Below are 27,198 nucleotides of genomic sequence, written 5' to 3'. Positions count from 1 at the left end.
TTAACCTAGTGAACCTTCTCTGCACTGCCTCGAGAGCCAGTATGTCCTTTCTTAAATATGGACACCAGAACTGCACGCAGTACTCCAGGTGTGGTCTCACCAATACCCGGTACAACTGCAGTAAGACCTCCCTGTTCTTATACTCCATCCCCCTAGCAATAAAAGCCAGCATTCCATTGGCCTTATTGACCACCTGCTGCACTTGCATACTAACTTTTTGTGTTTCCTGCACCAGGACCCCCAGATCCCTTTGCACAGAAGCACTTTCCAATTTCTCTCCATTTAGATAATAACTTGCTCCATTATTTTTCCTGCCAAAGTGCAAGACCTCACACTTGTCAGTATTATATTTCATCTGCCAAATGTCTGCCCAATCACTCAGCCTATCTATGTCCCCCTGCAGGGTTTCAATGTCCTCCGCACTCATTACACTCCCTCCCATCTTTGTGTCATCAGCAAACTTCGATACGTTGCACTTAGTCCCTTTCTCCAAATCATTAATATAGATTGTAAAGAGTTGGGGTCCCAACACCGACCCCTGCGGAACACCACTAGTCACCAACTGCCAGTCTGAGAATAAACCATTTATCCCAACTCTCTGTTTTTTGTTAGAAAGCCAATCCTCCACCCATGCCAGAATATTATCCCCAATCCCATGATTTTTTACTTTAAGTAATAATCTTTGGTGTGGCACCTTGTCATATGCCTTTTGGAAGTCCAAATACACCACATCCACTGGTTCCCTTTTATCTACCCTATATGTTATGTCCTCAAAGAACTCCAACAAATTTGTCAAACATGACTTCCCTTTTGTAAAGCCATGCTGACTTTGTCCTATTAAGCTATGTTTATCCAAATGCCCTGTTACTGTTTCCTTAATTATCGATTCCAACATTTTGCCAACCACAGATTTTAGGCTAACTGGCCTATAATTCCCAGCCTTCTGTCTATTGCCCTTTTTAAATAAAGGAGTTACATTAGCATTTTTCCAATCTGCCGGGCCATTGCCGAGTCCAGCGAGTTTTGAAAAATTATCACTAATGCATCCACAATCCCGACCGCCACTTCCCTTAAGACCCTAGGATGCAAGCCATCTGGTCCAGGGGATTTATCCACCTTCAGTCCCATTAATTTATCAAGTACCATTTCCTTGGTGATTTGAATCGTAGTTAGCTTCTCTCCCCCTCGAGCCCCCTGTTTATCGAGTGTTGGGATAATTTGAGTGTCCTCTACTGTAAAAACTGATACAAAATATTTGTTCAGCGTTTCCGCCATCTCCATGTCCCTACCATTAATTTCCCAGTCTCATCTTCTAGGGGACCAACATTTACTTTAGCCACCGTGTTTCTTTTTATGTAACTATAAAAACTCTTACTATCTGCTTTTATGTTTATCTCCAATTTACTTTCATAATCTATCTTCCCCTTCTTAATCAATCTTTTTGTTATTTGCTGCTGATCTTTAAAAGCTTCTCGATCTTCAATCTTCCCACTAGATTTAGCTACCTTATATAACTTTCTTTTTAGTCATATACTTTGCTTTATTTCTTTACTTAGCCACGGATAACTATTTTTTCTTTTACACACTTTTTTCTTCAGTGGAATATATTTTTCTTGATAGTTGTAAAATAACTCCTTAAATATACACCACTGATCAAGTACCGATCTACCCTTTAATCTATTTTCCCAATCCATCTTAAGCAATTCCGCTCTCATACCATCATTGTCTCCTTTATTTAAGCTCAGTACGCTTGTTTGAGATCCAACCCTCTCATCCTCTAATTGAATATGGAATTCGACCATGCTATGGTCACTCATTCCAAGAGGATCCTTTACTAGGACATTTTTTTATTAGTCCTGTCTCATTACACAGGACATTACACATTACTAAGACTGCTTGCCCCCTTGTCGGCTCAGTAACGTATTGTTCAAGGAACCCATCCTGAATACACTCAATAAACTCTTCTTCAAGGCTGCTGTGTCCCACTTGATTAGTCCAGTCAATATGAAAGATAAAATCCCCCATAATTATAGCTGTTCCCTTATTACAAGCCCCAACTATTTCCTGATTTATGCTCCGACCAACTGAGTTACAGCTGTTTGGAGGCCTATAGACTACTCCCACCACTGCTCTTTTCCCTTTACTATTTCTTATTTCTACCCAAATTGTTTTGTTATCCTGATCCTTTGAGCCAATATCATTTCGCTTTATTGCAGTGATTTCTTTCTTTATTAACATAGCCACCCCACCTCCTTTTCCTTCTTGCCTGTCTCTCCTAATTGTCGAATACCCTTGTATGTTTGATTCCCAGTCCTGGTCACCCTGCAGCCATGTTTCCGTAATTGCCACAATATCATAACCATACGTAATTATTTGTACCGTCAACTCATCAATTTTATTCCTAATACTACGTGCATTCAAATAAAGGACTTTCAAATATGTTTGACACTTATTTCCTACCTTTTCCTTTTGTACAACTTTACGCTTATCTCCGTACATTCTTTCCCCTCCTGACACACTCTGTCTTTTTATTCCTCCACTTTTACCTACATCTATTACCTTCTCTATTGTCTTTTTAATTATTTGCTCTCTAGAATCCCCCTCCCCCCCCCCCCACTAGTTAGTTTAAAGACCTCTCTGCAGCCCTAGTTATATGATTCACCAGGACACTAATCCCAGCCCGGTTCAGGTGAAGCCCGTCCCTCCGGAACAGTTCTCTCCTGTGCCAGTGTCCCAAGAAGCAAAACCCACTTCTCCCACACCAGTCTTTGAGCCACGCGTTTAACTCCCTAATTTTATTTAACTTAGCCAAATTTGCTCGTGGCTCAGGTAATAATCCAGAGATTATTACCCCTGAGGTTCTGTTTTTTAATTTGACCCCTAGCTGCTCATATTCCTGTAACAGAACCTTCTTCCTTGTCCTATCTATGTCATTGGTACCGATGTGTATTAAGACAACTGGATCCTCCCCCTCCCACTGCAAGTTTCTCTCCAGCCCAGAAGAGATGTCCTTAACCCTGGCACCAGGCAGGCAACATAGCCTTCGGGACTCTCGCTCTCGGTTGCAGAGAACCCTATCTATCCCACTGACGATACTGTCCCCTATTACTACAACATTTCTATTGACTCCCCCCTCTGGAATGGCCCCCCACTCCACGGTGCTATGGGCAGGTTGCTCATCCTCCCCACAGTCCCTGCTCCTGCCCTCACAGGGAGTTAAAGCCTCGAATCTGTTGGACAAGAGCAAGGCCTGCATCTCTTCCAGCCCTACCTCCTGGATTCCCCTACTTGCCTCACTCATAGCCACACCATCCTGTGCTTGACTGCAATCTACATTAGTTAATCTATTAGGTGTGGCTATCTCCTGGTACACAGAGTCCAGGTAACTATCCCCCTCCCTGATGTGTCGCAGTGTCTGAAGCTCGGACTGCAGCTCATCAATATGAAGCTGGATTTCCTCGAGCAACAAACACTTGCTGCAAATGTAGTCGCCGTGTCCCTCAATGGGGTCCACCGGTTCCCACATCTCGCAGCAGTAACACATCACCTGCTCCATGCTATACAGTTAATTTAATGTACTAGTATTAGTTATGCAAGAACCCTTTGCCCCAATACAGCTAACTATCACACTATTTAACAATACTTTTAAAGTCATAAGTGTAAAAGGAAGCAGGACTACTTACCAATACTTACCAAGCAACTAGCTGTGAGAGCTCTGCAGCTCCGGTCTTCCTCGCCTCGCCCGGTTCCGCCTCGCCCATTGAGCCAAAGCCCTTAGGCCTCCACTCTACTCCCGGCTCACTCCACTGCCCGCAATGACGCTGCCCACTGTATTGGGCTGTGTTCCTTTTAAATCTCCCGCACTTCACTGCCCGACGTCACACGCCTGCACAGTCCCGCCTCTCTCAACTCAGATGAAAACCGGTAAAATTCAAAATGGCTTCCGCCTCACTCTTGCTCCGATTCTCAGAAGTCCTTCTCCGAAAATCTGAAAGGAGTGAAATTTTACCCCTTACCAAAGGAAATTATAATCAATGTCGATTAGTAACCCAATTTCGATGGTCAATAAACGGGATAAAATATTTAGGTATTAGAGTTGATAATGATGTAAAAAATTTATATAAACAAAATTATTTGCCATTATTAAAAAAAAAGAGGATCTTGATAAATGGATGATGTTACCAATAACATTAATAGGTAGAGTTAATGCTGTAAAAATGAATATATTTCCTAGATTGCAATATTTATTTCAAACTTTACCAATACAATTACCTCAGAAGTTTTTTTCAAGAACTGAATAAATATGTAAGGAAATTTCTTTGGAAAGGAAAGATGTCAAGAATATCATTGGAAAAATTGACATGTAAATTTGATTTAGGAGGGTTACAACTTCCAAATTTTAAGAATTATTATAAAGCAAATCAACTTAGATTTATTGCGTCTTTTTTTGATGAAGAAAAACCGGCATGGATTAGAATAGAATTAGATAAGATAGGAGAAAATATACCAGAAGATTATATATGTAAATGGGAATCTAAATGGATACGGGAAAAAAAGAATCTCCTATATTAAGACACTTGATTGATTTATGGAATAAGGTAACTATGGACGATGAGATAAAGAAATCTTTATTAGCAAAAAGAACTTTAATTCAAAATAGGCTTATTCCTTTTAGAATAGATAATAAACTTTTACATAATTGGTTCCAAAAGGGGATTAAATATATAGGTGATTGTTTTGAAGGAGGTATATTGATGTCGTTTGATCAATTAAAAAATAGATATAAAATATCAAATAACACTCTGTTCTGTTATTTTCAATTAAAGGCTTATTTATGAGAAAAGCTGGGTCAAACAACGTTGATGCCAAAATCTAGTGAAATAGAAATATTAATTCAAAAAGGTAAAATTAAAAAATTTACATCTTGTATGTATAATTTGATTCAAAAACAGACAATTAAATCAGGAATTCATAAATCAAGACAAAAATGGGAATTTGATTTGAATGTTAAAATTGATGGAAAAAACTGGTCAAGATTATATTCTGATAGTATGAGAAATACAATAAATGTTCGACTTAGATTAATACAATATAATTTTTTACATCAATTATATATAACACCACAGAAAATAAATAGGTTAAACTCAAATATGTCTGACCAATGTTTTCGATGTAATCAAGAAATTGGTACTTTTTTTACATTCTACTTGGTCTTGTTTTAAAATTCAACCATTTTGGATAAATCTAAAACTTTTATTGGAACAAATTACTGGAGTACAACTCCCACATAGTCCAGTATTATTTTTATTAGGAGACATTGAAGGGACAATACCGAAACTTAAATTGAATAAGTATCAGAACAAATTGATAAAAATTGCATTGGCAGTAGCCAAAAAAGTTATCGCAGTTACTTGGAAATCTGATTTATATTTAACTATGGATTGTTGAATTGATGAAATACATAGTTGCATTCCACTTGAAAAAATTACATACAATCTAAGAAATGAATATGATATATTTTTGAAAATTTGGCTCCCATACCTACAAAAGATAGGATTAAATACATAGGTCCTTTGAAGATAAAATTATAAAGTAATTGGGGAAAGTAAAAATAAATATTAAAATTATTTTGAACTCCATGGAGCATGCGGGGATCCTCCGATATCCAGGCAATCTTTCTCTTTTTTTTTCTCTCTTTAGATAAGGTTTAAGGGGGGAGGGGGGAGGGTTAATATTATTTTTCTCACTATTTATCATCACATTTATTCTTTGTAATTTTCGGACCGAGATGAGGAAAAACTTCTTCACACAGAGAGTGGAGAATCTGTGGAATTCTCTGCTACAGGAAACAGTTGAGGCCAGTTCATTGGCTATATTTGGATATGGCCCTTGTGGCTAAAGGGATTGGGGGTATGGAGAGAAAGCAGGTACAGGGTTCTGAGTTGGATGATCAGCCATGATCATACTGAATGGCGGTGCAGGCTCGAAGGGCCGAATGGCCTACTCCTGCACCTATTTTCTATGTTTCTATCCACTGTCAACCCTTTAAATATCATTTGCCAGTCTGTCTTAGCTAATTCACATCTCATATCTTCAAAGTTGCCCTTCTTTAAGTTCAGAACATTTGGTTCTGAATTAACTATGTCACTCTCCATCTTAATGAAGTATTCCACCATATTATGGTTTCTCTTACACAAGGGGCCTCACATGACAAGATTGCTAATTAACCCTTCCTCATTGCTCAATACCCAGTCTAGAATGGCCTGTTCTCTAGTTGGTTCCTCGACATGTTGGTTCAGAAAACCATCCCGCACACATTCTAAGAAATCCTCTTCCTCTGCACCCTTACCAATTTGGTTCACCCAATCTATATGTAGATTGAAGTCACACATTACAACTGCTCCTTCTTTTTTGCACGTATTTCTAATTTCCTGTTTAATGCCATCCCCAACTTCACTACTACTGTTAGGTGGCCTGTACACAAATCCCACCAGCATTTTATGCCCCTTAGTGTTACGCAGCTCTACCCGTATCGATTCCACATCCTCCAGGCTAATGTCCTTCCTTTCTATTGCGTTAATCTCTTCTCTAACCAGCAACGCTACCCCACCCCCTTTTCTTTCCTGTCTTTCCCGCCTGAATATTGAATATCCCTGGATGTTGAGCTCCCATTCTTGGTCATTCTGGAGCCATGTCTCTGTGATCCCAACTATATCATATTCATTAATAACTATCTGCACATTCAATTCATCCACCTTATTACGAATGTTCCTTGCATTGACACACAAAGCCTTCAGGCTTGTTTTTACAACACTCTTAGCCCTTATACAATTATGTTGAAAAGTGGCCCTTTTGATTTTTGCCCTGGATTTGACTGCCTGCCACTTTTACTTTTCACCTTACTACTTTTTGCTTCTACTCTCATTTTGCACCCCTCTGTCTCTCTGCACTTGTTCCTATCCCCCTGCCACATTAGTTTCAATCCTCCTGAACAACAGTAGCAAACCCTCCCCCTAGGATTAGGAGGAGGGACAGCCCTCAGTGATTCCTGTGTATGCACCCTGGAAGCCTCAAGAAATGATAATGATCATGAATCAGGCCCCAGATAGAAAAGAAAAACCAGCACAGTTTGCTCAGTGTGTCCACAGTACTACACAAAAGTTTAATGTGACTCTGCAAGATTTATTTGGTCTCTGCTGCATGATTCTCTCAGCTGATGAGGGGTGGAAATTGAAGGCAGAATTGAGATACCAAACCTATCAGCAGTCACAGGTGGGAAAACATAATGAGAATGAACAGATGGACCAAATCATTCAAGCTTTGGAAAGGGCTCTCCAGCAACCTGTAAACATCACTAAAGTACCTGAATGCAAACATAAGGCTGGGAAATCAGGACCAGACTATTGAGAGCGATTTGTGCCTGCTACGGCACCTTCGCAGGAGACCAAGCGAATCTGTCCCCCCCAGTTTAATGCCCTACTGCTCCAATGCTTACCAACTAAGTTAGCCAACATGATTAAAACAAATAATATGGATTGGACTGACAATGACCGAAATCAAATGTGACGAGCTTTGACATATCATTAGAACCCAACTTTCGAATCTCGATCAACCCCGAAGGGAACTAATATTAAAGGTGAATATGCTCAGCGGGAAGAAGGACGCGAGCGGGCTATATCTGAGGAACAGAAATGGGAGAAAAAACCTAGCACGGGACAGGTAGGGACAACAACCCGTTTAGAAACTGACAAGAAGATGCTTCCAACCATGAGTGCCAACCCTCAGGAAGAGCCCAATGTAATATTGCAAGTTGCTGGAAATCCAGTTCCGTTTATGATTAATATGAGGCAACCACAACCACTCTCGATCAGGAAATAGTATTGGAAAAGGGATTCCAGCTATCAGACATTATAATCACTCTGTCAGGGTTCGAAGGCACGGAACGTACGTATTCACGTTTACAGCCACTGCAGGTGGAATTCCAGGGGAGCCAGTGTGAGGTTTCATTTACAGTCACCACCACACGGGGGGTGTAATCTGACTTGCTCTGTCTGTTGGAAGTCGAGATTCTTTGCACAGACAATGCTGTCACCCTTGACAGGTGAACAACCGACAGCTTCCCCAGTTTCCGACCCCCAAGTGGAGGGCACTTAATTTAGATTCCACTCCTTCTGCCAGCAGCCGACCCTCATGTGACTCTGTGCTTTGACCCTACGGGGTGTGCCACTGAGGAAAGCCAATATTATGCACCCCTCGATGGACAGAAGTTCCCAGTCACGGTGATTAGACAGGTTAAAGGATGAGACGGTATTGCATTACTGGCCAAATTTCCAGATTTCCTTTGGCGACAGACAGAACTGGTAGTTCCCCATACCACCATTAGGGTTTGCACTGGGTTCAAGCCAAAGAGCCCAGGGTTCCTGGCCTACACCCTAACGAAACAAGCCTCCAGCACCGAGGGAGACTGGCAAGACTTGGCCGCGGGTCTAGTCCAATACGGGAGGGAGTCTGAGGTGAAGACGGGATATCTGGTAAGACAACCTTTTAATATTGACCGATCCCTAGTCGCTGTACCCCACCTCTGTGCAATTTCAGGCCAAGAAGTCTGTCACACCAACTGCCCCCCTGTCTGGATCACCACGAAAGAAGGACAGACTCTCCCATCCATTTAACAATATCCCCTCAATCCCGAGGCAACATTTTATGAGGATGGAAGCTCTTTTGTGGATCCAGCAGGATAACAATATTCTGACTATGCAATAGTGATGGACAGTGAAGTAATCGAGCAGGCCTCTTTTGAAGCAGCTGTCTCCGCCCAGAAGTCTGAGCTGTTTGTTCTGACTCGTGCCTGTATCCCAGCAACAGACTAAAGAGGGAACGTTTACACAGACTCCCGTTATACATTTGGAATTGTACATGACTACAAGGCTCTCTGGGAACATGGGGATTCCTGACTTCCTCTGGCCACCCCATTAGTAATGCCACCTTTGTAAAGAACTTACTCACCGCTCTACAGCTACCTCGAGTTTTGTTCTTCTCAGGGTGACGCCTCTGAGGAGGAGTGAAAACTGTGGTCCCAGATGGGGTGCCAGAAAGACCCCAACATAGGTTTTTGGATCACCCCAGTGGGACAGATTTGTGTTCCTACAGAGTTTTTACCAATATTGGTCGATTAGATACATAATTGTACACACCTGAGAAAGGAGGGAATGGTTGGTAACCTGTACCCTGCAAACAGGGTACGAGTCCCTTGCCAGGTGGAACTTTTTGTGTCTACAAGTTGATTTTATTGAATTGCCTAGAGTACATTGCTATAGATACTGCTTAGATATTATAGATGTGTTTAGTAGATGTGTTGAAGCTGTTCCAACTACCAATAATACTGTTGTGACTGTTGTGAAGTTACTATTACGGGAAATACTTCCCAGGTACGGCCTGCCAGATATGCTGAGCTCTGACAATGACCCACACTTCGTGATGAAAGTAAACAAAGGCATACGTAATGAACTAGCTATCAAGCAACAATTCCACTGTGTACACCACCCACGGGCCGCTGGCACAGTGGAGAGAGCCAATGGCACTCTGAAGAGTAAACTGGCCAAACTAACAGTGGAGACTGGACTCACTTGGTTGAAGGTCCTACCGTTATCCAGTTCCACATGAGGGTTACCCCACAGGGGAAAACAGGGTTGTCACCAGCTGAAATCATTTATGGATGGTCCATGAAAACACCCTGGGGACTAAGACCTTGTGTATCATTGCTCCCAGAAAGTCTACCAGCAAAATTGGATATTCATACGCGAGGGGAAGACATGGGGAAATATATATGCCAACTAACCAAGATTTTCCAAGCATACATTCACAGGTATGACAGGCTTACAAGGAAGAGAACTACTCCGCACCATGGAACCTGGGATTTTTTTCCTGATGAAGAACTGGGATTAAGGGAATTTCGGACCTCGGAGGAGAGGACCATATCAGGTGTTACTGACCACTCCCACGGCTGTGAAACTGAAGGGGCAATCTCGGTGGATACATCATTAGGCGCCAAACATGTTACTGAAGGAACTGAATAGAAGGTCTCTCTCGGACTAATGGAAAATGTATTGGTTGTTAGTGGTGTTCATGTTTATGTCTTTGAGAGGGCTCACCCCAGCATCCGGGGGCCCCCAAGTTAACACATTTCCGTCTTTCTGTCATACCTATGCCAAACAGGTAGAACTAGGGGCCTGCTGGGTTTGTTCTGAAATTCCACAGCATGGTAAAACTATGATTCCAATGTCAGTAATCCCGCTCAACCAGAGTGAGGAACTCTCAGCCTGGGCTTTCTCAAATAACATCCGGGGAAGTGAGATGAGGACCTGTGGTCCAGACAGAGATGACTGTGGCTGTCAGTGTTTTGAGGGATGGTGTCTCAGGCCCCCATCAAACGGAACTTCCAATACTGGGAAACATGCATCCTGGCCATACCTGCAGGTGCCCAGCAGCCGAGAGGAACAACTGAGACTGATTGATTTTGGATGATTACTTTTCTCTCCTATGGAGTAGCCAGGAATTCACGAGAGACAATCAATTTGGATACAGCACTTGAGGAGCTGGCCACAATACTGCAGGGGCCCTGACAGAAACACAGGCCCAAGTAACAGAAATATCCACTGAAATGATTGCAATCTGGCAAACAGTCATAGAGCTTTAGAGTTTATCCCAGCTGAGAAAGAGGGAACCTGTGCTGTTATTGACACAGAATGCTGCACGTATATCCGTGATGAATCTACTAACATTACACCCCTCTCCGAGCACACTGCAAAGGAGATTGACAGCATCAAGAAAGTAGGGCAGGATTTACACGGGTTCACCAAAGGGTCGAAATGGTGATCTTTGAAGGCCTGTTTGGTAATATGTGGGGCATGATACTGCATTATGTCCTGATAGTTGTACATATCTTTGTTACAATTACTGTTGTACACTGTCTTTACCCACTGATAAGTCAATGCTGTTGTCAGTTGCTTTCTCTGTAAAAGGTTACTGCGTTGTTGATAATGTAATGATCAAAAGGAGGGAAGGATAAAGTCTGTAAAATGGTTAACACTTCGTTAAACAATAGCAGCCTCTTTTTCTGAAAGAAACTGCTGATGATCAACCGATGTGCTGAGCCATGTTTCTTCTTGCAGGTAGCTAGCTAGAGTTTCAAGATGCTTATCTCCTTGCGCATTCACATGTAGAGATAGGACAGCTTCAGTCTGTTCTGTGTGTGTAAACCATTATGACTATTTTGTAGATTGTCTTTAGGGGCTCCAGCCCGTCATGTAGTAAATAGCCTGTCTTGTGTGGGGGTATCTGGACGGATATATCTGTGGTGCAAGGGGAATTGTTAGTCAGTTAGTGGATTGGGTGGGAACAGTCACAGACTGTTCCTGTTTGAGCGACTAACTAAGTAAGCCCCGGGTGCTTGGAATAAAGAGTTTGTACCGTACGGTCTCTGAGTGACTTAATCCAGATTCAACTTCCACAGAGTGGGAGTGGTTTTAAAGGGCTGGGCTGCTGAAAGCTCATTACCAGACCTGGAGTGATTGCAACTGGGTCTGACAGAGGCATAATTGGTTGTTCTAGGCACATTCAGTCTCACTGCAACTATATCCCACCTTCCCTTTTCCAGGTATGTAATGTCTAAAGGACCAGTGTTTGAGTAAATGAGACTCACCAAACTTTCTCCTGACTGAATCAATTGAATCTCCGAGTCTCTTGAGGCAGAGCTGTTCTCTCCAGTTAATGCTCTCAGTCCTTAGGCTGGTTCACTTGTTGCTGTTCCCTCGTCTTCAGCCGTGGTTTGCTTCTAGTTGGGGTTTTTCTTCCAATAAACCTCTCACCGCAGGTCTAACTTTAACCAGAGAGACAATGAAGCACAATAACAATAAAAAGGAGAACCAAACATTTCTAGTTAATGTTACTAAGAACAAAACGTTAAAGGCTGATATAACGATCTCAGTAAACATTTTTTTATTGTCATTCACACATCATAAAACGATACGGGATAAGGAGGAGCCATCATTCAGTCAGGAACAGAATTAGGTGATTCGATCCATCTGGTCTGCCCCACCATTTAACCACAGCTGATTTTCATTCCAACACCATATTCCTGCCTTCCTCCTGTAACCCTGAGCTACTCAGCAATCATGAAGATGTTAATCTCTGTCATAAATATACCCAAATGGCAGCTTCAACCAACCTCTGTGGCAACAAATTCCACAGATCAGACATCTTCTGGCCAAATTTTTTTCTCCACTCAGTTTTAAAGGGAAGCTTCTTTATTCAGAGATGTGCTGTCAGATCACAGTCTAATGGAAACATCCTCTCCATGTCCACTGTATCCAGGCTTTTCAGCATTTGGTAGGTTTACTTAACCAAACATCCCCCACTGTCTCTCTGAACTCCATTGAGCACAGGTCCAAAACAATCAAATGCTCCTCATACATAACGCCGAACATTCCTGAGATTATTCTTGTAAACCTTGTTCACAACAACTGTACTGAACACATTTCTAGGAATAACAAACTAATTGGCACCAGGGTAATTTTCAGGGAAAAGTTGTGGTTACTTTATTGTTCAACTATCACAGAGTGAGCCATTTCCACTTCCACATTAAAACCGGTACATTTCAGGAAACATAAACCAAATAAACCAATCCAGAGTGAATGTAATAAAAAGAAATTGGAATTACCAAACTGCTCAGCATGTAAGGAACAGCTGTGGGGAGAGGAACAATCTTTACAATTCAGGTTAATAACATTTTGTCAGGATGACTTCAAACATTTTCAGTTTTTAGTGCAGATCTGCAGCAACTTGAGATTCTGCCCGATTTCCACCACTTTATCCAGATTTGACTTCCACAAAATGCAAGTGATTTTAAAGGGCTGGGCTGCTGGAAGCACATTACCAGACCTGGAGTGCTTGCAACTGTGCCTGACAGAGGCATAAATGGTTCTTCTGGGCACATTTAGTCTCACCAACTATTTCCCACCTTCTATTGTACAGGTATGTAATGTATAAAGGACCAGTGTTTGAGTAAATAAGACTCACCAAACTTCCTCCTCACTGACTCACTGGGAACTCCAAGTCAGCTGATTCAGAGTTCTTCTCTCCAGCTGATGCTCTCAGTCCTCGGGCCAGTTCACTTCTTGCTGTTCCCACATCTTCAGTCATGGTTTGCTTCCAGTTGGGGTTTTTCTTCCAATAAACCTCTCACCGCAGGTCTAACATTAACCAGAGAGATAATGAAGCACATTAACAATGAAAAGGAGAACCAAACATTTCTGCTTAATGTTACTAAGAACAAAACTCACTGAAATTTAAACGTTGAAGCCAAATATAATCATCTCAGTGAACAATCTTTTATTGTCCCTCACACATCACAAAACAATATGGGATAAGAAGGAGCCATCATTCTGTCATGGTAATACATAAGACACAGGAACAGGATTAGGTGATTTGATCCATCTGGGCTATAAACGTGCAGGAGCAATGTGTGGTTAAGTGCCATGCTCAAGGATACAACACACTGCCTGGCCTGAGGCTCAAACTCATGACCTTCAGATTGCTTAACCACTCGGCCACGTGCACATCACAGAAACCACTCTCCCCCCTAGACTTCCCAGTCCCTCAGTAAAGCAGGCAGTGAAATCAAAGATCCCCAAAACCTGGGACGTTCTCCTTTCTCACCCACCCCAGTCCGGGATAAGACACCAGCCATAAAGCTCAAGGACAAATGTGAGCAGCCTCAGGAAATGAGGCGAGTTGGGGGAAGTTAACGGGACTCAGTGACCAACGTCAGATCCCCCAACACAACATAGAGGAAGCATCCTGACCCATCCGGGGACTCTGAGCACACACCACATCATCTTGCGTCACAAAGTGAAGGGTAGGGCAGATCTGCAGTAAACAGCCTCACGTGACCTGTTGGTGGGTCTCCCATTTCAACTCTGTGGAAATAGACAGCCTGGGCTCCAGGTTTGGATTGTTCAATGCAGATTAAGTGTAGTCTACACATTTTTGACCAGCCCAGATAATCGGAAAATAAATGAGTAATTGGTCCTCAGTTCGGGGCTCACGGCCAACATCGGATCTCCCCGCTTGGGATCGGTCTCAATACTCACCGATGGGAACGCAATATCTTCGGCCCACAGACAGTGATCCCGACCCCTGGCTCCCCCACCCAGGAGGTGAGGACCCTTCCCTCGATCCCACAGATGATGCACTCCAGCACTGAGCGGAAAAGAAAACACCGCCCGGCCGGAGACAGTGAACATGCGCGAAGTGAGTGTCACATCATCCGGAGGGCAGGGCCTCGGAAACAGATGCACAGGTGCTGCCCATCTGCTGTTAAATGGGAGGGGCAAACGGGATCACGTGACCAGTCAGGTCTCCCACCCCAGGCAGAGTTTTCCAGCTACCCACCACTCTGTGTAAAGAAACAAACTTGCTGCTTACATCTCCTCTCACCATAAATATATTGGACATTTCAACCCCCAGGAAAAATAGATTGTCTGTCCACTCAGAATCAGAATCAGGTTTATTATCACCGGTGTGTGTCATGAAATTTGAAAACTGTGCAGCAGCAGTACAATGCAATACATATTATAGAAGGAAAAAAAAAACAAAATAATAAAAATAAACAACTAAATCATTTACAGTATATCAGGGACCCTTACTCTTTGTGATTTTGATAAATGACCTGGATGAGGAAGTGGAGGGATGGGTTAGCAAGTTTGCTGATGACACAAAGGTTGCGGGAGTTGTGGATAGTGTGGAGGGCTGTCAGAGGTTTCAGTGGGACATTGATTGGATGCAAAAATGGGCTGAAAAGTGGCAGATGGAGTTCAACCAAGATAAGCGTGAAGTGGTTCATTTTGTTAGGTCAAACATGATGGCAGAATATAACATTAATGGTAAGACTCCTGGCAGTGTCGAGGATCAGAGGGATCCTGGGGTCCAAGTCCATAGGACACTCAAAGTTGCTACGCAGGTTGACTCTGTGGTTAAGAAGGCATATGATGTATTGACCTTCATCAATCGTGGGATTGAATTTAGGAGCTGAGAGGTAATGTTGCAGCTATATGTGACGATGGTCACACCCCAATGTGCACAATTCTGGTTGTCTCACTACACGAAGCATGTGGAAACCATAGAAATGGTACAGAGGATATTTACACAGATGTTACCAGGATCGGGGAGCATGCCTTATTAGAATAGTTTGAGAGAACTTGGCCTTTTCTACTTGGAGCAATGGAGGATCAGAGGTGACCTGATAGAAGTGTATAAGATGATGAGAGGCATTGATCGTGTGGATAGTCAGAGACTTTTTCCCAGGTCTGAAATGGTTATGAAAAGACAGCACAGGTTTAAGGTGCTGGGGAGTAGTTGCAGAGGAAATGTTACGGATAAGTTTTTTTACTCAGAGAGTGGTGAGTGTGTGGAATTGGCTGCTGGCAATGGTGGTGGAGGTGGGTAGAATATGGTCTGTTGGATAGGTACCTGGAGACACTGGAGAAAAATAAAGAAATACTAGCTTAGTAAAAAAGAGGGCTATGGGTAAACATAGTAATTCCTAAGTTAGGGACATGTTGGCACAACTTTGTGGGCCGAAGGGCTTGTATTGTGCTGTAGGTTTTCTATGTTTCTGTGAATAAATTAAAAATCGTGCAACAAACAGAAATACTATATATTTTAAATGTGAGGTAGTGTTCAAGGGTTCAATGTCCATTTAGCAATCGGATGGCAGAGGGGAAGAAACTGTTCCTGAATCACTGAGTGAGAGCCTTCAGACTTCTGTACCTCCTTACCTGCTGGTAACATTGAGAAAACCACATGCCCTGGGTGCTGGAGGTCCTTGATAATGGACGCTGCCTTTCTGAGACATGGCTTCTAATCCTCTGGTAATCTTATAAACGTCCATCCAGTCTCACCCCAACTGGCACGGCTCCAGAGAAAACAACACAATTTTGTCCAACCTCCCGTTAAAGCTCAGGCCCTCTAATCCAGGCAATATCCTGGTAAACCTTTTCTGCGCCCACTCCAAAGCCCCGACATCCTTCCGAGAATGGGGGCGACCAGAACTGTATGAAACACTCCAGATGTGGTCTAACTAGTTTTATAAAGCTGCAACACAACTTCCCGACTTTTGAACTCAATGCTTCAACTGATAAAGACAACCATGCCATTTGCCTTCTTAACCACCCGATCAATCTGTGCAGTCTCTTGCAGGGAGCAATGAACTTGGAGTCTAAGATCCCTCTGATCATTAACACTGTTCAGGGTTTTGCATTTAACAGTGTACTGTCTCATACATTCGACCTACCGAGCTGCCAAGATGATCATCACTAATCAAATCTCACTGAGATTTCTCAGGTCCTGTTGAATTTATTGCCAAGTGCACAAGTACGGGAAGGTGCAGGTACAGAGAAACACTGACTTGTAGCAGCATCACAGGCAAGTACATTCAGCTAACACACGGAACACAAATTATACAATTCTCTGTCAGTAACAAGATAGAAACATGTTTTACTTCATCCTGCTAATAGGACCAGAACAACAGGGGCCGAGCGGCGGCTCATCTCAGACGGTTCGGTGTGAAGGTCTCACAACCCGGACCGACCCCGGCAGATTCTGTGAAGGAAGCGAGGCGAGGCCGCCAGTTCGGGAAAGTTCATCCCATCAGGTTTCACCGATCACCTTGTGTTTCTCTCTCCCCACCCCCACCCCCACCTTTTATTCTCCAGTCCCGCCGAAGGGTTTCGGCCGGTAATGTCGACTGTATTCTTCCCCTAGATGCTGCCCGGTCTGCTGAGTTCCTCCAGCATTTTGTGCGCGTTGCTCGCATTTCCAGCATCTGCAGATTTTCTCTTGTTTGAGTTCGGGAAAGTTAACTCACCACTCAACGTCAGACCTCCCCGCTCGGAACCGGCTTCAATACTCACCGAAGGGAAATTGTTGGTGTTGCCCCGCAGAGAATAATCCGTCTCCGGCTCCCCGTCCAAGGGGGCGAGGACCCCCTCCCGATCCTGAACCCGAACCCGGATCCACCGCTGACCCACTTACACAAAGAACGAAAAAAACATCACTGCCTGGCTCGGGCCTGTGAGCATGCGCAATGTGCTTCTTTTGCGTCACAGGCGGTGGGCGGGGCCACGGAAACAAACCCGCAAATGCTGCCGATCTGCGGTAAAACATGATCACGTTTCGCTGGAGGGTCTCCCATGTGACCGGTGACTGTTCCTCGCCCTTCACATACTGCCCTACCCACCGCCGCATTTCCCACATTATTTCATTATTTCCCTATATCATTTCCATACGTATTTAGATTTTCCTTCCATATCTTCCCCGATCCCTTTCCCTCCAGCCCCAGGGCACAGAGTTCTCAGGGTTATAGTTTTGATTCACTTCCCATCCCGACACACAATTCAGACCCACACAGAAAATGAGCTGGTTTCTTTTAAATCAGTCAACACACACAAAATGCTGGTGGAATGCAGCAGGTCAGGCAGCATCTATAGGGAGAAGCACTGCCGACGCTTCGGGCCGAGACCATTCGTCAGTCCTGAAACGTTCCGAAACGTGGACAGCTCTTCTCCCTATAGATGCTGCCTAACCTGCTGCGTTCCACTGGCATTTTGTGTGTGTTGCTTGAATTTCCAGCATCTGCAAATTTCCTCGTGTTTGTCATTTAAATCAGTCTATGTTTATAAACACTCATTTCTATTCACATTCCTCTGGCCTCACTGGACAGGAACACTGAAACATTAAGTGAGAAACAACAGGAGGAGGCCATTCGGCCCCTTTAACCATCAGCAAATGGAGGCTACTCTCCGATCTCAGCCACATGCTTCTACCGATCCTCATTTTCTCGATCCCTTGGGTCTCCACACATCTGCCAGCCTCTGTTTTATGTGAGGACGATCACCGAGTCTTCAACACCCTCTGTGGTGGGGATTTACAGACATTCACCACCCTCGGCGTGAAGACATTTCCCCTCATCTCAGTCCCAACATTTTCACTGCCATCATATTTGACCTACTAAAATGAACCACTTCACACTTACCTGGGCTGAACTCCATCTGCCACTTGTCAGCCCTGTTCTGCATCCTATCAATGTCCCGCAGTAAACTCTGACAGCCCTCCACACTATCCACAAAACACCCAACCTTTGTGTCATCAGCAAACTTACCAACCCATCCCTCCACTTCCTCATCCAGGTCATTTAAAAAATCACAAATAGGTAAGGGTCCCAGAACAGATCCCTGAGGCACTCCACTGGTCACCGGCCTCCATGCAGAATATGACCCGTCTACAACCACTCTTTGCCTTCAGTGGGCAAGCCAGTTCTGGATCCACAAATAATGTCCCCTTGGATCCCATGCCTCCTTACTTTCTCAATAAGCCTTACATGGGTTACCTTATAATTGCCTTGCTGAAATCCATATACACTACATCTACTGCTCTTCCTTCATCAATGTGTTTAGTCATATCATCAAAAAATTCAATCGGGCTCGTAAGGCACGACCTGTCCTTCACAAAGTCATGCTGACTATTACTAATCATATTATACCTCTCCAAATGTTCATATCCATAGCGACTTATCCAACTTGATGCTTTCCAAAAGCTGCAGCACATCCTCTTTCTCAATATCTACATGCTCAAGCTTTTCAGTCTGCTGCAAGTCATCAGTACAACCACTAAGATCCTTTTCCATAGTGAAAAGGATTCATTAAGTCCCTCTGCTATTTCCTCCGGTTCAATACACACTTTCCCACTGTCACACTTGATATTTCAGGGTGAAAGGTGAATTATTCTGGGGGAATCTGAAGGGGGATTCTTCACTCAGAGGTTGGTGAGAGTGTGGAATGAGCTGCCAGTGGAAGTGGTGGATGGGGGTTCGAGTTAGACACTAAAGAGAAATTTGGGTAAGGACATGGATGGGAAGTGTATGCAGGTAGTTGGCAATAAAAACAAAAACGGGTCCGTATTGACTAGAAGGGCCGAAAAGCTTGTTCCAGTGCTGCTGGGCTCTGTGACTCTAATAATATTCTGATTTGTAATTTCCACAGTCATGTGCTTTGCTGCTAATTACCGAACCCAGTAATTTACAAAATGGGTGCAGAGGCTGCCCAGTGACTGTTCCTGTGATCAAAGTCACTGGGACGTTTTATCACTGAGCAGATAATGTCTTCTCCATTCTCTTTCACTCAGTCCATCACTCAACACCTTCCATGTTTACAGGAAATCACAGAACTTACAGAGAAGGAAACCGTATCAAACAACACTCTTTTTTGTTACTTCCAATTAAGGTCTTATTTAAGAGAAAAATTAGGTCAAACAATGTTATTGCCGAAATCTAATAAAATAGAAACTTTAATTCAAAAAGGAAAAACTAAAAAAATTATTTATTGTATGTATAGATTGATTCAAAAACAGGCAATTAAACAAGGAATCCATAAGTCAAGACAAAAATGGGAAATTGACTTGAATATTAAAATTGAAGAAACAAATTGGTCAAGACTATGTTTTGATAGTATGACAAATACAATAAATGTCCGGTTAAGATTAGTGCAATATAATTTTTTACATCAATTATATATTACACCACAAAAAATAAATAAATTAAACCCAAATTTATCTGATCAGTGTTTCCCATGTAACCAAGAAATTGGTACTTTTTTACATTCTACTTGGTCTTGTTCTAAAATTCAACCTTTTTGGACAAATTTAAGAGTTTTATTGGAAGAAATTATTGGAACACAACTTCCACATAATCCAATATTATTTTTATTAGGCGATATTGAAGGGATAAAATGGAAACCCAAATTGAATAAATATCAGAAAGAATTTATAAAAATTGCACTGGCAGTAGCCAAAAAGGCTATTTCATTTACTTGGAAATCGGATGCATACTTAAGTATAGATCGTTGGAAGAATGAAATTTCCAGCTGTATTCCACTTGAAAAAATTACTTATAATCTAAGAGATAAATATGAAACATTTTTGAATATTTGACGCCCTTAGTTACAAAAGGCAGGATTAAATATATAGGTGCTCTGAAGAAAAAAATAATTGGTTATTTGGGGAAATAAATAAATATATATACTAAAGTTATTACGAACTCCGTGGAGCATGTGGGGATCTTCCGATATCCAGGCACTCTTCCTTTCTTTTTCTATAGGAATGTTAGGGGGAGGGGCTAAGGGGAGGAGGAAGGGTATTTTTTCTTCTTCTTTCTGTAATTATCTGAAAACTCAATAAAAAAAGTTTTTTAAAAATCAGTTATTTTGGCACTAACCTTCGTCAGTTTCCTTCGCCTGCTACCTTCCCTGTAACCTCGACTGCGTCCTTGCCTGTATCGCCGTCAAGTTCAACCGCCGGAGTGAGACTGGAGCCTCGCCATGCCAAGATATGCAGCTATCTATTGCTGAGTTTGGATCTGTCTCCCTGTGTCCCTGTGTTTAGTGTCCGTCAAGGAAAGAGTCCCGGCCTTAGGAGGGGTCCTGACTCTGTGTAGATCCCCGGCTCTCAGGCCTGTTCCCAAGGAGAGGTCATGGTTCTGTGTTCTGTGTAGAACCCCGGCTCTCAGACCTGTTCCCAAGGAGTGGTCCCGGCTTTGTGTTCTGTGTAGAACCCCGGCTCTCAGACCTGTTCCCAAGGAGGGGTCCTGGTTCTGTGTTCTGTGTAGAACCCCGGCTCTCAGACCTGTTCCCAAGGAGGGGTCCCGGCTCTGTGACCCTGTACTCCAACACCAAGGCTCTGTGTTCCAAGATCAAGTCAGGCGCCGTGTTCCAGCCCCGTCCAAGTCTGAGCTTCGTGTCCTCATCCAGTTCTGGTGCCTCACTGAGCCCAGGAGTACCTCGCCCAGCCTGGTGCTGGGGATTCCTCGTCCAGCCCTAGACACGTCCAAGATCCTGGTCTAGTCCAAGCCACTTCCCTGTGATCCCAGTGCTATCTTGTGTCTAGTCTGTTCCTAGTCCCGAGTCCTCGACTGGATCCGGGTTCCGAGCCCGAGTCAAGACCCATGTTCCGGGTCCCTGTCCAGTCTCTGTCTCGGAGTCCTAGTCCAGACATCTAGTTCCAATTTCCTCATCCAGGTCCCGCTTTCACAGTCTGAGTCCTAGACCAGGCTCGGTGTGCGTGTCTCGTCCAGGGCCTGTATCCATGTCCAGCGTCCTTTCCTCCTGACTTCCGTTGCATTCTGGATAATCTTAGCCCTGCTCCCAGTACTTCAGTGTCTGTGTCTTGCATTTGGATCCGCTACCAGCGCCCCCCCCCCCCCGCTTGCAACATACATAAACCAGCCCGTGGCGTTCCTAACAGTGATTTCCTCAATATAACGAACATTACCGAGAATCTGGAATCTGCAACGTTCGCGGTTATAGAGCTACTGACTTGTTAAGTGATCTTTATATGAGGGTGGAGTTAGAGGTAGAACACTACCTCCCTCCATTGCTGAGGAATGGGAGGAGAGTGAGGTGTTGAGAAAGTTGTGTGTGGAAAGTGGAGAGCGGGTAACTGCAGATGAAAGTGAGTGTGTGGAGAGATGGTGGGGAAAAGAGAGGAGGAGAAAAAGAGACCATAAGACATGGGAGCAGAATGAGGCCATCTGGCCTATCGAGTCTGCTCCGCCATTTAATCATGACTAAACCTTTTCCCCTCCTCCTCAATCCCAGTTCCCGCTCTTCTCCCCGTAATGTTCATTGCCATGTCTAATCAAGAACTTGTCAATCTCTGCCTTAAACATACCCAATGATCTGGCCACCACCGCTGCATGTGGCAACGAATTCCACACACTCAACATACTTTGGCTCGGGAAATTTTTCCGGATCTGTTTTGAAAGGGCGCCCCTCTATCCTGAGGCTGTGCTGTCTTGTCCTAGACTGTCCCACGATGGAAAACATCCTTTCCACACCCACGCTGTCCAGGCCTTTCGAAAGGGTTCAATGATATTCCCCTCATCCTTCTGAATTCCAGCGAGTACAGACCCAGAGCCATGTAACGCTCCTCGTGTGATAACCCTTTCATTCCTGGAATCATCCTTGTGAAGCGCCTCTGAACCCTCTCCAATGGCAGCAGATCTTTTCTAAGATGACGGGCTCAAAACTGTTCAAAATACTCCAGGTGAGGCCGCACCAGTGCCTTATAAGGCCTTAGCATCTGATCCTTGCTCTTGTATTCTAGACCTCTTGAAATGAATGCTAACATGGCATTTGCCTTCCTCACCACCGACTAAGACTATAAGATAACCTTCATGGTGTTCTGCACAAGGGCTCCCATCTCCCCCTGCATCGTAGTTTCCTGGAATTTCTCTCCGTTTAGAAAATTGTCCGCAGGTTTATTTCTGCTACCAAGTTGCATGTCCATGCATTTACCCAAAATTGTATTTCATTTGCCACTTTCTTACCCATTCTCCTAATCTAAGTCCTTCTTCATCCTACCTGTTTCCTCAACACTGTTGCCCTTCCCCCAACCTTCGCATCATCTGAAAACTTGGCAACAAAACAATCTATTTCATCATCTAAATCATTTATATAAAGCATAAAAAGAAGCGGTCCCATTACTGACCCCTGCGGAACTAGTGACTGGCAAACAACCAGAAAAGGGTCCTTTTTATTTTAACTCCCTGCGTTCTACCAATCAGCCAATGCTCTAACCATTTTAGTGAATTTCCTGTAATACCATGGACTCTTACCTTGGTAAGCAGTTCATGTGTGTGCACCTGGTCAAAGGACTTCTGGAGTTCCAAATGTACAACATCCAATTCATCACCTGGTCAAAGGGCTTCTGGAGTTCCAAATGTACAACATCCAATTCATCACCTGGTCAAAGGGCTTCTGGAGTTCCAAATGTACAGCATCCAATTCATCACCTGGTCAAAGGGCTTCTTGAGTTCCAAATGTACAACATCCAATTCATCACCTTTATCTAATCTACTTGTAATCTCCTTGAGAAATTCCGAAAGAGTCGTCAGGCAGGATTTTCCCTGAAGGAAACCATGCTGACTTTGTATTATCTTGTCCTGTGTCACCAGATACTGCATCACCTCACTCTTAACAATTGATTCTAACATCTTCCCAACAACTGAGGTCAGGCTAACTGGTCTATAGTTGCCTTTCTGCTGCCTTCCTCCTTTCTTAAAGAGTGGAGTGGCATCTGCAATTTTCCAGTCCTCCGACACCATGCCGGAGTCCAATGGATTTTGAAAGGTAATTTCTAATGCCAGCAGAATCTCTGACGCTACTTCTTCCAGCACCCCAGGGTGCAGTTGATCTGGTCCCGCTGACTTATGTACCTTTAGGTCTTTCAGCAGTTTGAGCAGCTTCTCTCTTGTAATAGTAACTGCACCTACTTCTCTTCCTTCACACACCACAATATCAGCCAATATCACCACATGATGCAAAATGCTGATTTAGTTTCATCAGCCATCTCATTGTTCCCCCTTTGTTATTTCTCCTGCCTCATTTTCCACTTCAATTTCTCTTTTATTTTTAACATACTTGAAAGAAAAACTTTTATATTCCACTTTGATATTATTTGCAAACTTGCTTTCATGTTTCATCTTTTCCCTTGTAATGATTTTAGTTGCTCGCACTCGTGTTGCGATCACATTTTCCAAAGGTTCTTCTACTTTAAGCTCCCTAATCGCCTCCCGTTCATTATATAGCACCCAATCCAGTACAGCTGATTCCGTAGTAGGCTCAACGACAAACTGCTCTGAAAGGCTATCCCTCTGGCATTCAACAAACTCACTACCTTGAGATCCATTCCCAAACTGATTTTCCCAAATGACCTTCGTGCTAAAATGTCCCATGACTACCATAACATTGCCCTTTTGACTTGCCTTTTCTATTTCCTGTTGTAACCTGTGTTCCACCTCCCAGCCACTGTTAGAGGCCTCTATATAACTGCCATCAGCGTATTTTTACACTTGCTGTTTCTTAACTCAACCCACAAAGATTCAAAATCTTCCGATCATTTGTAACATCTTCCTACTGATCTGATGCTATTCTTTACCAGTAGAGCCACACTACCCACTCCGCCTACCTTCCTATCCCTCTTGTTTAACCTGTAACCTTGGGCATTCAGCTCCCAACTGCAATCATCCTTCAGCCACAATTCAGTGATGGCCGCATCATCACACCTGGCAATGTATGATGTTGAGAGTGGACAGTCACGGGGGATATAGAGAGGGGGATTTAGAGATGGTTGGAGCAAGGGGAGAGAGCTGGAGAGTGAGGAGAACGAGGTAGAGAGAAAGGGATAGAGGGCTAAAAGAAAGGGAGTGGGAGGGTTCTTTACGGAGACTGGGATGGAATGGCGGAATGGGTGGGGGAGGCGGTGTGGTGGGCTACAGAAAAGGGTGAGGGAGGATGGGTGGGCAGGATACCAAGGTGGTGTGGGTGAGCGATAGGGGCGGCGAGGAAGGAGAGATGAGGGAAAATGGCGTCAAGAGGAAAGGGAGGGGGAGACGAGTTTGCAGCGTAAATGAGTGAATGAGTGCAGTGTGGAGGGTATGGTAAACTGACCGGGTTCGTAGAAAGGAGGGTTCAGTGTTTTGGGTGGCGAGGAGAGTGGAGCGATTTGGAAGGGAAGAGGGAGAGGCTGGAAGAAGAGTCCACTGTGAAGGGGAGCGGCAGTGAGGAGTCATGGATGAGTGAGAGGCGGTGCGTCTGGTCAGAATGATTAAACTAACCAGTTATTTATCCACAGTGGCGAATATGTTAGTCATGGTTGAGATTGTGGCCCTCGTCTCGGAATCCCACTGCGAAACTTTTACCGCACATGGTCCCGGTTCTGCGATCCGACGCTAGGGTGGGGTAGGGGGGAGTTGTGGGGTGAGGCGGGGGTTGGGGGTATTGCGATTTCCACCCACTGCTCCCGATCACTGTGTCGAATCCGTCAGATCATGTTTCTCACACAGAAATTGTTAAGACTTCGGACAAAGTCAGGAATTAAAACAGGTTGGGTATGTTGCGACTAACGTGACCTGCATATATTTCAATGCAAAACGGTATTGAAGGAAAGGGGGATGAGCTCAAGTCGTGGATCAACACAAGGAATTACGATATGGTAGCCATTAGTGAGACTTGGCTGCAAGAAGGGTAGGATTGGCAGCTCGATATTCCTGGGTTCCCTCCTTTTAGACGCGACAAAACGAGGGCAATTAAAGGGGCAACTGCGGCGTTACTAGTATCGGGAATATATCACGCCACCACTTTGTCAGTACAGACTAGGGAACTCGTCTGGTGAGGCTTTATCTGCGGGATTAAGAGGAGAAATTTTTAGAGAGACCGCACCCTCTTGCAAGAAACATAATCTGTTACAGGAGGTGATTTAACTTTCCGGGAATGGACTGCGATACCCGCACGGTAAAATAATTAGATGTGCTGGAGTTTTAAGCTATCCGAAATATTCTGAGAAGTGTGATTGGGATAGGCTGTTTTCTGTCAAAGGTGAACCTGGTACGTGGGAGACTATCAAAGGTGAAATTTTGAGAGTTCAAAGCTTGTGTATGCATGTCGGAATAGAAGGTACTGTAAGTATAGCCGGTTCTTTTTGGGAACCTTGGTTTTCAGGAGAAATTGTGGCCATGGTGAAGAATATAGATGGAGGATCATAGCACATGTGGGGAGCGAGGAATTTGTGGAGTAGAAGAAATTGCAAGACAGCACTTAAGAAAGACACATGGAGGACTAAGAAAAGTCACGAGTTTGTCACAGCAGAATAGGTGAAGTAGAATCCCAAGGGATTATACATGAATTATAAGAGAAAGGGAATTACAAGGCACAAAATTGATCTTCTGGATTACCGAAGGGTAATCTATGTGTGGAACCAGAAAAATGAGGAAGATCCTAAATGGAGTCTATGAGGCAAAGCAGAGTGAGTTCAAAGACTCCGCGCAGATTATAGAAGAGGACGTGTTTGCAGACATGATGCTAGTTAGGATGGAAGTCCCCAGCGACTTACAACATGTTTCCTCCGACCTTGAGGGATGCAGATATATTAAGTTGTGTTTACCGGCAGGTAAGGTACCGAAGGATTGGGAGATGGCTAAGGTTGTCCCGCTCTTTAAGAAAGGTTCAAAAGGTAACAAGGAAACTTAAGGCCTCTGTACCTGACATGGTAGTGAGAAGGCAAGTTAGTGGATGATGTCGGTCTGGACTTTAGCAAGGCATTTGACAAGGTCCCGCACAGAAGGCTGCTCAGGAAGGTTCAGTCGCTGGGCTTTCAAGCATAGATTGGAAACAGATGTACTCAGGGAAACGTAAGGAAGTAATCTGGCAAATGTTCTGGGGAAATTTCTTTGGGGTTCTGAGTAGGATTATCTTTGCATCATCGGTGAGGACGGGAGAGGTTCTGGAAGATTGCGGATGTTGTTCCCGTTTTCAAGAAAGGGAGTGGGAATAACCCTTCGGAAATAATGGGACAGTGAGTCTTAATTCAGTTGGTGGTAAGTTGATGGAGAAGATCCCGAAAGGCAGGGTTTATGAACCTTTGGAGAGGCATAATATGATTAGAAATAGTCAACATGGCTTTGTGAAAGGCAGGTCGTGCCTCTGAGCCTGATTGAATTGTTTGAGGATGTGACAAAACGGTTTGATGAAGGCAGTGTCGTAGATGTAGGGTATATGGATTTTAGCAAGGCACTTGACAAGGTGCCCCATGCAAGGCTGATTGAGAACATAAGGAGGCATGGGATCCAAAGGGAGATTGCTTAGTGGATCCAGAACTGGCTTGCCCGCAGAAGGCAAAATGTGGTTGTAGACCGGTCATATTCTGCATGGGGGTCGATGACCAGTGGTGTGCCTCAGCGATCTGCTCTGGGACCCCTACCCTTTGTGATTTTTATAAATGACCTGGATGATGAAATGGAGGGATGGGTTAGTAAATTTGCAGAGACACGAAGGTCAGCGGTGTTGTGGATGTGTGTTGTGGAGGGCTGTCAGAGATTACAATGGGACATTGATATGATGGAAAACTGGGCTGAGAAGTGGCAGATGGAGTTCAACACAAGTAAGTGTGATGTGCCTGGCCTGCTGTGTTCAACCAGCATCGTGTGTGTATTGCTTGAATTTACAGATTTTCTCGTGTAAGTGTGAGGTGGTTCAGCTTGGTGGGTCAAATAGGAAGGCAGAATATAGCATTCATGTTAAGACTCTTGGCAGT

At 43.9% G+C, this 27,198-nt stretch overlaps 2 protein-coding genes across 2 annotated transcripts in view; one reads left to right on the top strand and one right to left on the bottom strand.

Moving 5' to 3' along the window:
• Positions 1-17,131, bottom strand: part of LOC140723597 (uncharacterized) — a 29,256-nt gene extending 12,125 nt beyond the window's left edge. Inside the window, exons 1-4 of the mRNA XM_073038167.1 lie at positions 16,971-17,131; positions 13,078-13,250; positions 11,702-11,878; positions 3,684-3,988 (exon numbers count right to left, since the gene is read on the bottom strand). The gene's annotated coding sequence lies outside the window, so the exon portion shown is untranslated. The remainder of the gene's footprint in view (positions 1-3,683; positions 3,989-11,701; positions 11,879-13,077; positions 13,251-16,970) is intronic.
• The window catches only part of LOC140723596 (uncharacterized), a 373,128-nt gene that overhangs the window by 130,449 nt on the left and 215,481 nt on the right, over positions 1-27,198 (top strand). The window lies entirely within an intron of this gene.

The sequence above is a fragment of the Hemitrygon akajei genome, unplaced genomic scaffold, assembly GCF_048418815.1.
Source record: "Hemitrygon akajei unplaced genomic scaffold, sHemAka1.3 Scf000120, whole genome shotgun sequence".
Taxonomy (NCBI): Eukaryota; Metazoa; Chordata; class Chondrichthyes; order Myliobatiformes; family Dasyatidae; genus Hemitrygon; species Hemitrygon akajei.
Note: the sequence above shows the minus strand (reverse complement) of the source record. Positions and strands in the feature narration are given on the sequence as shown.